This window comes from Eubalaena glacialis, chromosome 1 (genome assembly GCF_028564815.1).
Source record: "Eubalaena glacialis isolate mEubGla1 chromosome 1, mEubGla1.1.hap2.+ XY, whole genome shotgun sequence".
Taxonomy (NCBI): Eukaryota; Metazoa; Chordata; class Mammalia; order Artiodactyla; family Balaenidae; genus Eubalaena; species Eubalaena glacialis.
The window spans coordinates 179,445,691-179,458,443 of NC_083716.1; the positions used below are offsets into that span (position 1 = coordinate 179,445,691).

The window sequence follows — 12,753 nt, forward strand, 5'->3', positions numbered from 1 at the left end:
CCATCTTCTTCCCCACAACCAGCTGTCTTTCTAAAATTCAGATCGGATTATGATGCTTCCCTACTAAAAAAACCTCTGGGGACTCTTCATTGCTGGGATAGTCTGAATCCCTTAGCATTGAAGGATAGCACCATCCCAGTCTGGCCTCAGTTTACCTTTTCAGCCTCAGGTCCTGCCAGTTTCCTAACCTCATATCTCTGCTAAGGTTTGCCATTGTGTACCTCCTTAATTGCTTTGCCTGCAATGTCTTTTTTCACCCAGCAAACCATTCATCCTTCAAGGCCACACTTAAATGCCATCTCTCCTTTGAAGCTGTATTTGCCTCTGCCCAGGCTAAACTAATCCAGTCTGCTTACATAGCACTCAGGGCATGCCTTTATCACAACACTTATTACCCTGTATCAGAGTATGCACACTTATCTGAAAAGTATTTGTTTACACCTCTATCTCCCTTGCTAGAATGGGAGCTTCTTAGAGACAAGAATCTTACCTTCTTCATCTCTGTCTTCCCAAAACCTGGCATACAATGTGTGCACCTAGTAAGTACTCAGTTTCATAACCAAATGAAAGACCTTTCAGACTGCAACCTCCTGTAGAAACATTTGTTCACAAAAGTTATATGGTAGGCCTAAAGAATAATTTATCTCAAAATGTCAGTTTTTGTCATATGACCGGCCTAGTTAGTGACTTTATTCCCTGCCCCCCTGCTTTTATAGTCCATCTCCCTCCAAGATTAATTTAAGGCAGTGTTACTTCTGTATACCTTTTTGGGCAACTGTGAGAATTCCAGGTAATTTGAGTTGTGAGTCAGACTTACTGGAGATAATTAGAAAAAAGAGGTTGGGAGGGGGAAGGGAAGAAATCTAAAAGAGAAGTGCTTAAGGCTTAAGCAGTGTAGTCATGGGAGAGATGAAGGAAGCTGATGGAAGTAAACCCTTGGACCTAATCACTATCCTGCTCTCCTCCCACAATCCATGTGGAGGGAACTGATGCCAGTGAGAGGAGAGGGGGCAGATTGTGGGCAAGTCCAGCAGAAAGTCTAAGAAAGGCACAGTTGGTGGGTGTGTAAAATAGTTTGGCCTTTCCAGAGGGCTGTGTGGCAATGTGTATCAAGGTGTAAGGTATACATACTTTTTACCTAACAATTCTGCTTTTAGGAATTTATCCTGAGAGAACAATAGGATGAGTGTACAAAGATGGATAAATAAGAATGTAACTTTATAATAATGGTAATTGGGAAATATTCACCATAATCTGAAATGTCCATTGGTAAGAGAATGATTAAATAAATTATAGTTTATCCATGCAATGGCGTGCTGTGCAGCCATTAAAAAGATGATGTAGATATACTGTAGACTTAAAAAGTCATGGACATGCATGGAGGAGAAAAGGCTGGTATAGAACAGTAAATCCCACTTGCATAAAGTTTGTATCTTTGTTTCCTTATATGTATATATGCCCAAAGAAATATCTAGCATGATGCTCACCTAAGTGTTCATAGCTGTTATTTCCAGATGGTGAGATTGTACTGATTTTTACTTTCTTTATAATTGATGTGTTTGAATTTTATACATTGAGAAGATAGCATTTTTATTTTCCAAACCTTTTTTTTTAAACTGTATAAAAGAAAAAACCAACCAAGCAAATACAAAAGATATCAAATGTTTGAATGGGACCAGACCCAAGGGAAAAATTTCTTTTACTGTGCATATTCTCTGCAACAAAGCAAAATGTCTGTGTAATTTATAATATAGGAAAGGAACACCTTTAAGATTTCCATGATCAAGGAATGGTAACTGGAAATTACTTATATATACTCATTACTGTAATTTAAGATGCATATAATGCTACTAATATTTTATTATTCTTGTCTTTTTTTAACAAATGTACAAATTTTTACAAGTGCTTTTGTTCATTTGTGACTCTAAGGCCATAGATTCTTCCACTAAGAATTTTCTTATGATAGTGGTTTTTCAAAAATTTAACCTCCAGGTAGGGGAGGGGCTATTTTACATCATAAATTAGGTACTTTAAACTTTTGTCAGCTGACCTGAGATCCTTACTGTTTTGTATAGCTTCAGTAGGAAAATGTATCCTCAGTTTCATCAAAGCAACTTAGAAATCAGCTTTTGGGATGCAGGCCATGGGTGATTTGGAAAATATCAATACTATTAATAAGGAGCTTCCTGTGACTTAAACTCTTTTCATGTTGATAGCTGAGAATGGAGACGGATTTTTGCTATATGATTTTTTTTAACAAGTACCTTAATACAAATAAACTCTGTTATGATATGGCTTGTTACTACATAAATTAAAGCATACTTAACAATCAAATCATGGCCCTGAATTCCCTAAAGTCAGACTTGTCCCTCAAGCTATGTGTGCTCTTATGTTTTCCCTCTGCTTGAAATAGCTTTCTATAACACATTATAGAAACACATTCAATGGGAGACATTCATTGTCTCCCATTGAAATTATGAACTTTAATACACAGTACAGGGCATGTAAACCCTCAATGATAAATGCTGTACAGTCATTAACCAAAAAAGAAAATGTTGACCTCTATTTGTTGACATGGAATGATATTCACAACATATATTATTTGGAAAATGCAAGTTATAGAGCAATTTAATATAATCTCATTTTGTGAAATCAAATACTGATATATCCATGTGTGTCAAAGTGTAGAACATACAGAGAGAGAGAGAAAGAGAGAGAGAGAGAGAAAGAGAGAGAAAGATAGAATGGCATTCACCTACATAAATATTCACAGTTTTTATGAAATGTTCACTTTCCCCAAGCATTGGGGATCTTTGAAAATGCAGAGTGGATGCTATGTATCTTTGGGAATTTGGCAAGATGGGAGGAGAATAAGATATATGCAAAGCTTCATTTGAACATTATCTTGTTTTTCAGTTAAAACAGTTTTTTCTTGTAGAGATTGGATTTTCTTTTTTAGCTTTTGAATGTGCAGAATTTCAAACATACAGAAAAGTGGAGAGAGCAGTACATACCCATCACCTAGTTACAATAGTCATCAATTTATGGCAGCTCTTGTTTCATCTTTACCCCCAGCCACTTCCCCACCCCAAGCTGGATTATTTTGAAGCACATCTCAGATATATAATTTTATCTGTAGATTTTTGATTATGTATCTCCAAAAGCCAGGAGCCTTTAAAATTTTCTTCATATATTGCACTTATCAGTTCTAGAATTTACATTTGGTTCTTTTCTTATAGTTTCCATTTCTGTGTTGAGGTTCCCCAGCTGTTTACTCATATCCATCTTTTCCTTTAAGTACTTGTACATACATATTTATAACAGCTGTTTTAAAGTCCTTATCTGTTAATCTGTCATCTGGGTGATCTCAGGGTCTTTTTCTGTTTTATTGACTTTTTTTTCTTGACTGTGGATCACATTTTTCTGTTCTTCATATACGTAATTGTATATTCTTCCCAAGTGGATAATACCTTGTGGAGATTCTGCTGTTCTGCCAGGCGTGGTTTTCTTCTTTGGTAGGGTGGATCTGTTTGTTTTGCTCTTAGTCCTAGAGTGTGGCTCTTACTGTAGTGCAGAGTTCAGCAAACTTTTTCTATAAAGGGCCAGATAGTAAATATCTTAAACTTCTGTTGGCCCTATCGTCTCTACTGCAGCTACTCAAGTCTGCTAATATAGTACAAAGGCAGCATAGACAGTATATAAACAAATGAGCATAGCTATATTCCAATAAAATTTTATTTATAAGAAAAGACAGTGAGCCGGGTTTGGCTCACAGGCCTTAATCTGCCCACCCTTGCTCTGCATTTGTGTGGTTCTTATTCCACTGAGGGCCCAGTTGATCTTTCTGGTCCCAGTTGAATGCCTGTGGGGCTCAGTGAGGTCCGTCTACTCGGGTTGGGCTAAGACTTCAACTTCTCCCAGCCCTGCAACCTCTGGAATCTCTATTCAGCTCTCAGCCTTGCACCAGCCTCTGTCCGGTAGGGCTTGTGCCTCTCTGTTTCCCAGAACCCTCAGTACCGCACAAATTCCAGCTGCTTCAGCAGCCAGCCCTCTGCTCTCTGCCTCCCTAAGTAAACAGTGAGGGGCTGTGCTTGGCTTGGACTCCATCTCCCAAGGCCACATTTGGGACGGTTTCCCCAGGCAGAACACTGGAGCCAATCTGGGCTCACCTTGTGTACTTATTTACCCTCAAGGTTCACTGTCCTACATTGTTCAGCAGCCAATGCCAAAAAATAGCTCCTTCACGTTTTGTCTAGTTGTCTAGTCATTTAAGGCAGGAAGGAATTCTAGTACCAGTTATGGCAACATGGCTAGAAGAGGATGTCAGTTTTTTTTTTTTTAATTCAATAAGTTTATTTTCCCAGTTTTTTTTTCTTGAAATTTATTTGTTGAAGCAACTGACTCGGCAGTCTGCCCTAATGGAGCTTTCCACATTCTGGATTTTGCTGATTGTATTTCCAGTGGAGTCATTTAAAATGTTCCTCTATTAACTGGCAGATCCAAGGCCTGACTTGATTTAGGTTACACTTTTTGTTGTTGTTGTTGTTTTGGGCAAGAATACTTCCTAGAGTGTTGCTTTTTGTGATGTTAGTGGCCACTGGTGATCATTACTTGACTCCATTAGCTCATTAAGAGTTTGCAAAATGGTAATATTTTAATTCAGTCATTCCTTCTGCGTTTATTAGCTAGAAGATATCTACAGAAAGAAACTTTCTCATCAAGTATTTGACTGCCCTGATAGACCTCATCCTGAAAAGTTAAATGTTTGCTTTGTTCTCTGTATTTACCAGTTTTTAAAATAGCAGATTTATCCTCCAAAAGTGACCAATGAGTTGTGTTTAGAACTGTGTGGATTTATGTTTAATTGGGTATCTACTTCCTTCATTTTCTGAAAGTATATGAAAGGATCACGCAGTGTGGAAATGTAATCCTAAAGCAAGATTGCAAGATTATAGAAAGAAGAGCAAAAGCAATTGACAGAAATAGCATTTTAAAAAATGAATTTAGGGAATTCTTACTATAACAATGTTAAAGTGGGAGATTATAGAGTAAGAAAGGATTGAACATCGTCCAGTGTTTGTTGCAAGTTGAGTCCCACAGTGTTAGTCCTTCACATTGCAGCAAGAGGTTCAGTTTTGTATCTAGTGAAATGTCAGATCTTGTGCTTAGAATAATATGCTTCTTAATACCTAGACAGTGATTATATATCAGAAAAAGCAACTGGTAAAGATCTGATTTTGGATCCTGTCTCTACAACTTATTATCACGTGAATTTAAAAAGTAACGTAATTTTCCACTCAACTTTTCTGTGAACCTAAAGCTGCTCTAAAAACTATGTCTATTAAAAAAAACAACTTAACCTTTCTGAATTTCACTTTCTTCACCTGTTTTCAAAAAAAGAAAGGGTATAAAATTATCTAAGTCAAATGAAAATTAAGAAATTAAGTGGGAGAACCTGTGAAAGTATCTAGCACAAGAAATGTCCCTTTCCTTTTAGCAGATGTTCTCCATTGGTTGAAACAATTACAAGGAAGCCCAGATTCAGGGAAGGGGATATAGAGTCCCTCTTGATGGGATACGTGTCAATGAATCGAGACAATCTAAGGCTGTTTCTTGAATACAATGGGAAGGAAGAAGATGAACTCCTCAAATACATGCAAAATTTTGTCTATATGGGCACTTTCCTGAAGGAAAATATGCATGACTTTCATTAATTTCTCGAAGTAAGATGATTTGAAAAAAAAATAGCATCTCCCTTAGAATATCAATATTCTTTGATACCCCTCCCATTGAGAAGTGGGGTCTCACTTAGTTGCTCCACAGCACGTGGGATCTTCCGGACCAGGGCTCGAACCTGTGTCCCTTCCCCTTGAGTCTAGACTGTCTTGTGACTACTTCAACCAAAAGAGAATTGGGGAGGTGATGCTGTGTGACTTTCAAGGCTGTCATAAAAGGAGATGCAGCTTCTGCTTTGTTCACTAGAACAGTCATGCTGGGAGCTTCAGCTGCTTTGTAAGAAACCCAACTACCCTGGGGCTGCTGTGTTGTGAGGAAGCCAAGCCACTTGAAGAGGTTCTTTGAAAGTTATCCAGTCAGGAGACCTAATCTTTGAGTCATCCCATTGCAGGCACCAGACATGTGAATGAGCCTCCAGATGGTTCCAGCCCTCAGCCCTAGAGTCATCTCCAGCCAAGTCTTCTTCTTTACTCAGGGCCTCAGATATCATGCAGCCTCAGACATTCATTTCCAAATTCCTGACCCAAATAATCCATGAGCATAATTTTCGTTCTGTTAAAACACTGTTAACTTTTGGATAACTCATTACACAGCAGTATTAACTAGAACACTATATAATATCTAAGAGCCAGCAGCAATTAATTTTCAGTGGAAAACCTAAAGAACAACTTATAGGTAGTACATGCAGGCAGGCAGTCCCAAAATGTCTCCCACAAAACTTGGAGTCACCACACACAACAAGTATGGCTTATCACCAGATATTTATTAAAAAAAATTTTTTTAGACTTCCATTGGCAGGAATCTGCCTGCCAATGCAGGGGACACAGGTTCGAGCTCTGGTCCAGGAAGATCCCACATGCCGCGGAGCAACTAAGCCCGTGAGCCACAACTACTGAGCCTGTGGTTTAGAGCCCGCAAGTCACAACTACTGAGCCTGCATGCCACAACTACTGAGCCCGTGTGTCTAGAGCCCATGCTCCACAACAAGAGAAGCCACTGCAATGAGAAGCCCACGCACCACAACAAAGAGTAGCCCTCGCTGACCGCAACTAGAGAAAGCCCGTGTGCAGCAATGAAGACCCAACACAGCCAAAAATAAATAAATAAATAAATTTATTAAAAAAGAATTTTTTTTTTGGCTGCCCACGCTGCTTTTGGGATCTTAGTTCCCTGACCAGGGATTGAACCTGCACCTCAGCAATGACAGCATGGAGTCCTAACCACTGGACCACCAGGGAATTCCCTATCACCAGATATTTATAATTTATTCATAGTCTAGATGAAGTTTATCAATCTGGAGTCATTTTTACCATAAGTGATATTACTCAGTATCATGGCTGACTTTCCACATTTGCCAGGTTTCCAAGGAGAACAGAGCTAGAAAGTTAACCCAAGGTCAAATGTGTCAATAGAGAACTATCCATTGAGAAAAACAAAGTAAGAATATTAATATTTGACAGAATAGAATTTAAGGCAAAAAGCGTCAAAGAGGACAAAGAGGTTCATGGACCTTTTCTCTTTCTACCCTCACTATCCCCTTAATGATCTCATTAGTAGTCGTATGACTCTAATAACCCATTAAGCTGTTGCCTCCCATGTTTATGCCCTCAGCCAAGACCTTTCTCATAAATTCCAGACTCATACATCCATCTGCTTACTTAACATTTCCAAATGTCGAAATCAACATGTTCAAAACTCCAAAACTGGACTTCTAATCTCTTCCCTAAAATTTGCTCCACTCCAAAGACTTCCCTACCTTAGTTGTTGGTAATTTTATCCTGTCAGTTTCTCAGACCATAAGCCTTCAAATCACCCCCAATCCCTTTCTTTCTCTCATGTATCCAATCTGTCAAGAAATCCCATTGAATCTACCTTTTTAAAAAAATTTATTTATTTATTTTTGGCTGTGTTGGGTCTTCGTTGCTGTGCGCGGGCTTTCTCTAGTTGCGGTAAGCGGGGGCTACTCTTCGTTGCGGTGCGCGGGCTTTTCACTGTCGTGGCTTCTCTTGTTGCGGAGCAGGGGCTCTAGGCGCGCAGGCTTCAGTAGTTGTGGCACATGGGCTCAGTAGTTGTGGCTCGCGGGCTCTAGAGTGCAGACTCAGTAGTTGTGGTGCATGGGCTTAGTTGCTCTGCGGCATGTGGGATCTTCCCGGGCCAGGGCTCCAAGCCGTGTCCCTTGCATTGGCAGGCAGATTCTTAACCACTGCGCCACCAGGGAAGCCCCAAATCTACCTTTAAGATATACCCAGAATGCATTTTTGACACCCCACTGTCACCACCCTGAGTTGAGTCACTATCATATCTTACCTGGATTACTGCAGTAACCGCTTACTGGTCTCCCTGCTTCTACCCTTGCCCTCCTATACTGGATTCTCAACACAGCAGCCAGACTGAACTTTTAAAAATGTTAAGTCAGATCATGTCATTCTTTCGCTAAAAACCTATTTCACTCAGAGTAAAAGCCAAAATCCTCATAATGTCCTGTAAGGCCCTACTCATAGCACTTAACACTTTCTAACACACTGTATGACTTACTTATTTGTCATGTTGTCTGTTGCCTACCTCCCCACATATATAGACTGTAAGTTTGGCAAAGAGAAGAATTTTTGTTTGTTTTTTGCCCTGATGTATCCCAAGTACCTAGAACAATGCCTGGCACATAATAAGCATTCAATAAAGAGTTTTTGAATGAATGAATGAAAAGTGGCTAGTTAATAGTGATACAATAAAGTTATTAATAATGAATCTTTATGAGTCAAATAATATGTTAAAATACATAAAGCAAGAGCTGTTAAAAATAAAAGGAAAAATGGATAAAACCACAATCGTAATAGGAAACTAGCATGCTTCTAATTTGTCAATTTAAGTAGACATAATAAGGTTATTGGATTTCAGAATGTTAAAATTAGTAAATTTGATTTAATATTAAATTTGATACCTTGGATTAGGATTTTTTTTTACAAATATACACGAAATAGGATAAAAGATGGTTAAGTTATGCCACTGAAAACCTCAGTAAGTCCTAGAAAGAAAAGTTGTATAAACTGCATCCTCTGATCACAAAGCAGTAATGCACGAATTAATGGGGAAAGAGGAGATTTGACCCAAGTATTGTGGAAACACAAAAGGAAACTAGAGAGCGGGGGATATGCCATTTACACTGTACTGGCCTTGGAATACACAGTTCTTGTCTTCCATGAGCACAGTCCTTGGTGGAATCAAACATGTAAATCAATTTTGCAACAGAATAAGAAGGATGAACAGATAGAGGTAAGCATATGATGCAATGGGATCATCCAATAGAGACCAAGGCGCCTTCACCTTCACAGAGGAGAAGACTAGGCTGAATCCTCCAGTGCAAGGAGGGCCTGGTCAGATGAAGGAGTCTAGAAACAGAGAGGCCTCTTGTCCAAACGCAGAGAGAGGGGTGAGAGCCTGTGCAGCCTTCTGGGAGCTCAGCTGGTTTAATATGGCAAGCAAGTAGGGTGAGAGCTAGGGAGTAGCCAGTTGGAGATGCTACTTTTGGCAGTAAAATGTATAGGATTTGGGGACTACCTGAATGGGACAACTGAGGCAAGTGTGTGAAAAGGGGTAAAGATACCAGATTCCTGCTCCCTTAGGGATGGAGGAAATGATAGATGTGCATGTAGATAGTTTTTCAGCTGGGAGAGGAGACAGAAAATTGAAGAAGCTCCTCGTCCCCCAATTACTTCTGTTTCTTTCTGTACATTTTTGCAGAGATGAAATGAGGTAAGGGGTTGGGAAATAGGTGGAAAAAATGATAAGGGATAATAGAAGGATTGCCCAGCAGTGTTGAGATCCAAGTGAAATTAGAGACCGTGTATCTGTAGTGACCCCATTCATTGCCACTGTGTGATTTTCTCCAAATGGGCATCATCCTGTGTGTATAAAAGAGTGAAGGTGGATAGTTGGATTGATTGGAATTTTCCAGATGGATGCACTGGAAGGACCAGGGAGTAAGAGAAAAGGGGAGTGGGGGGTTAGCAAGAGGGGGGTTGAACTAATGCATTCTAGAGTCTAGCCTAGGCTGGAAGTTTCCCAAGGTCATGGACCTTGTCTATTTTGTTTGTTTCTGGGCTCATTATTACAATGAATAATCTAGAGCGTAGAAGTAAAAAGGGAAGAGACTGATAGTTTGGGCGGGGGGGAAGGAGTTGTCCTAAGATGAGAATTTCCAGCAAGAGCAAAGAACAGGTATAATGGGAATGGGAAGTGAGGAACTGGAAGATTTGGGGGTAGTAGTCTGGAGTTTTACCATGGAGGTGACTTCTGAACTGGGTTAGATGGTTTTTAGTTTAATTGGAGAAAGAAGCCTAATACCTATAACAATGCAAAACAGTATGATAGTGCGCTGGGAAAAAGAGGAAGGAAAGATAATTTGGGACTGGAGTGATCACTTCACAGAATTGGGCCTTGAAGGATGAGTAAGGCGGTCAGCAGAGAGGCGGAGGGATGAGGGAGGGGCATTTCTAAGGGGGTAAGGCAGGGCAGCGGTGGGGAAACCATGTGAATACAGGAAAAGTCAAGACCTGTTCAGAGGGTTCTGGAATGGAGGGTTTGGCTGGAGCTGAGAGTTTGCGTAGAAGAGTTATGAAGAGGAAGATTAATAATACAGGTTAGGGCCAGGTGGTGAGAACGTTGAAGGTCGGCTTAGGGTTTATCTTATAGGCAGCAGAGACTGATGAAGGTTTTTGACAAATAAGTGAAATAACCTGCAGCTGGTGGTGCCCTGGATGTATTGAAGAGGGAAAGCTATCGTATCATTTGGGAAATATCGGTGGAAACAAAGTGATGGGGGCCTGAATTAGTGCCTTGTCTGCAGGATGGAAAGGGAGAGATGGATGCAAGAGAAATGATACAGAGAAGGAGGAATCAGGACCTGGTGGTTAGAAAGGGGACCTGAGGAAGGAGAGGAGCTGTCAGAGCAGAAGAGAGGGAGTTGGCAGAAACAGAGAACCTAGTCAGGAAAAGAGGCTCAGGAGGAAATTTCGGGATGACTCAGTAAGGGTCAGTGAAACTGGCCACTTGGAAGTCATAGAGATTTAGACCAAAATTTTAGCAGTGGAAGGGGAGATGAAAAGTGATGGTGGTGGCTGCAGAGAAGTGTGGAGGTTCTTGGTTCTCTTTTTAAATAACAACTTCATCAAGATATAATTCACAGACCATGCAATTCACCTATTTAAAGTTTACAATTCAGTGGTATTTAGTGTATTCACAGAATTGTGCAACCATCACCACCATCAATTTTATATTTTCATCACCCCTGAAAGAAACCTCTTACCCATTAGCAGTCACTCCTCAATCCCCCTATCCTCACCAGCCCTAGGTAACCACTAATCTGCTTTCTGGCTCTATAGATTTCCTATTCTGGACATTTCAAATACGCGGAATCACATAATGTGTGGTCTTCTATGACTGGCGTCTTTCACTTAGGACTGTGTTTTCAAGGTTTATTCATGTTGAAGCATGTATCAGTACTTCATCCCTTTTTTAATTGCCAAATAATATTCTACTGAATGGGATATCACATTTTGTTTATCCATTCACCAATTGTTGGACGTTTGGGTTATATCCACTTTTTGACTCTTACAAATTATGCTGCTGTGGACATACATTTTGTTTTTGACATAGAGGTCCTGGTTATGTTTAGACGCAGAGGGAAGGAAGGCAACTGGTAAGGAAGGCAACTGGTAAGGACCACGGGAAATTTGGAGAGCAGGGGGCTTCCTGGAGAGAGAGCAGACCTGAAAGAGGTGAAAAGGAATAGAAGGAGGAGAAGGGGGAAAATTCCCCTTGGAAGTGGTGAGAGTATCTCTACTTCTACAACAGGAGTGAAGGACGAGTGGGAATTTCTTTTTCTATGAATGAAAATACTTTGAAAATATATTTTCTGATTATAAAAGTAATACAAGGAAGGCTGTATAAACAGAGGCTAAGAGTGTGGGTTGTCAAGTCAGGCTCCTTAGGTTCGAATCTTGATGCTGCTGCTTACTAGTTGTGGAACCTTGGGCATGTTAACCTATCCAGGCTTCAGTTTCTTCATTTTTAAAATGGAGTTGAGACAAGTACTTACCTTACTAGGCTATTATGAAGATTAAAGAAATAATACCTGTGCAGCTGTATTAGTTACCTACTGCTGTGTAACAAATTACCCCAAATGACAAACACTTACTATGTCACAGTTTCTGAGGGGCAGGAATCTGGGTGTAGCTCAGCTGGGGGCCTATGGCTTAGGAGCTCTCACGAGGTTGTAGTTGAGTTACTGGTGGGAGCTGTAGTCATCCCAGCACTTGACCGGGGCTGGAGGACCCGCTGCCAAGCTCACTCACGTGGTTCTTGGCTGGCCTCAGTTCCTTGTGAAGGCCACTTTCTTGCCACCTGTGTCTCTCCCTCGGACTGCTCACAACATGGCAGCCTGCTTCTTCCAGACTGGTGATCCAAGGAGGGTACCAGAGTGCCCAGTGTGGCGGAAGCCACAGTCTTTTATAACCTAATTTCGGAAGTGACATCCCATCCCCCTGCTCACACAGACCAGCACAGTGTGGCAGACCAGGGTGTGGATGCCAGGAGGCTGGGTCATTGGCGACCATCTTGGCTACCACACAGTTCTTAATAATAAGCCCTTAATAACTACAGTTGGCCCTTGAACCACATGGATATGACCTGCATGGGTCCACTTATACATGGATTTTTTTTTTGATAGTAAATACTACAGTGCTACATGGTCCACAGATACTGAAGGCTGACTATTTATTTGCAGATGTTCTCCTTCGAGGAGGGTCAGCACCCTTAACCCCCAGGTTGTTCAGTGGTCAACTGTATTCATAGTGGAAGTATTAAGACATTATAAAAGTGGGGCTTCCCTGGTGGCTCAGTGGTTAAGAACCCAGCTGCCAATGCAGGGGACACAGTTTTGAGCCCTGGTCCGGGAAGATCCCACATGCCGCAGAGCAACTAAGCCCGTGAGCCACAACTACTGAGCCTGTGCTCTAGAGC

General features: G+C 40.7%; 1 protein-coding gene across 1 annotated transcript in view; it reads left to right on the plus strand.

Moving 5' to 3' along the window:
• The window catches only part of METAP1D (methionyl aminopeptidase type 1D, mitochondrial), a 79,299-nt gene that overhangs the window by 4,027 nt on the left and 62,519 nt on the right, over nt 1-12,753 (plus strand). The gene's annotated exons all lie outside the window — the stretch shown is intronic.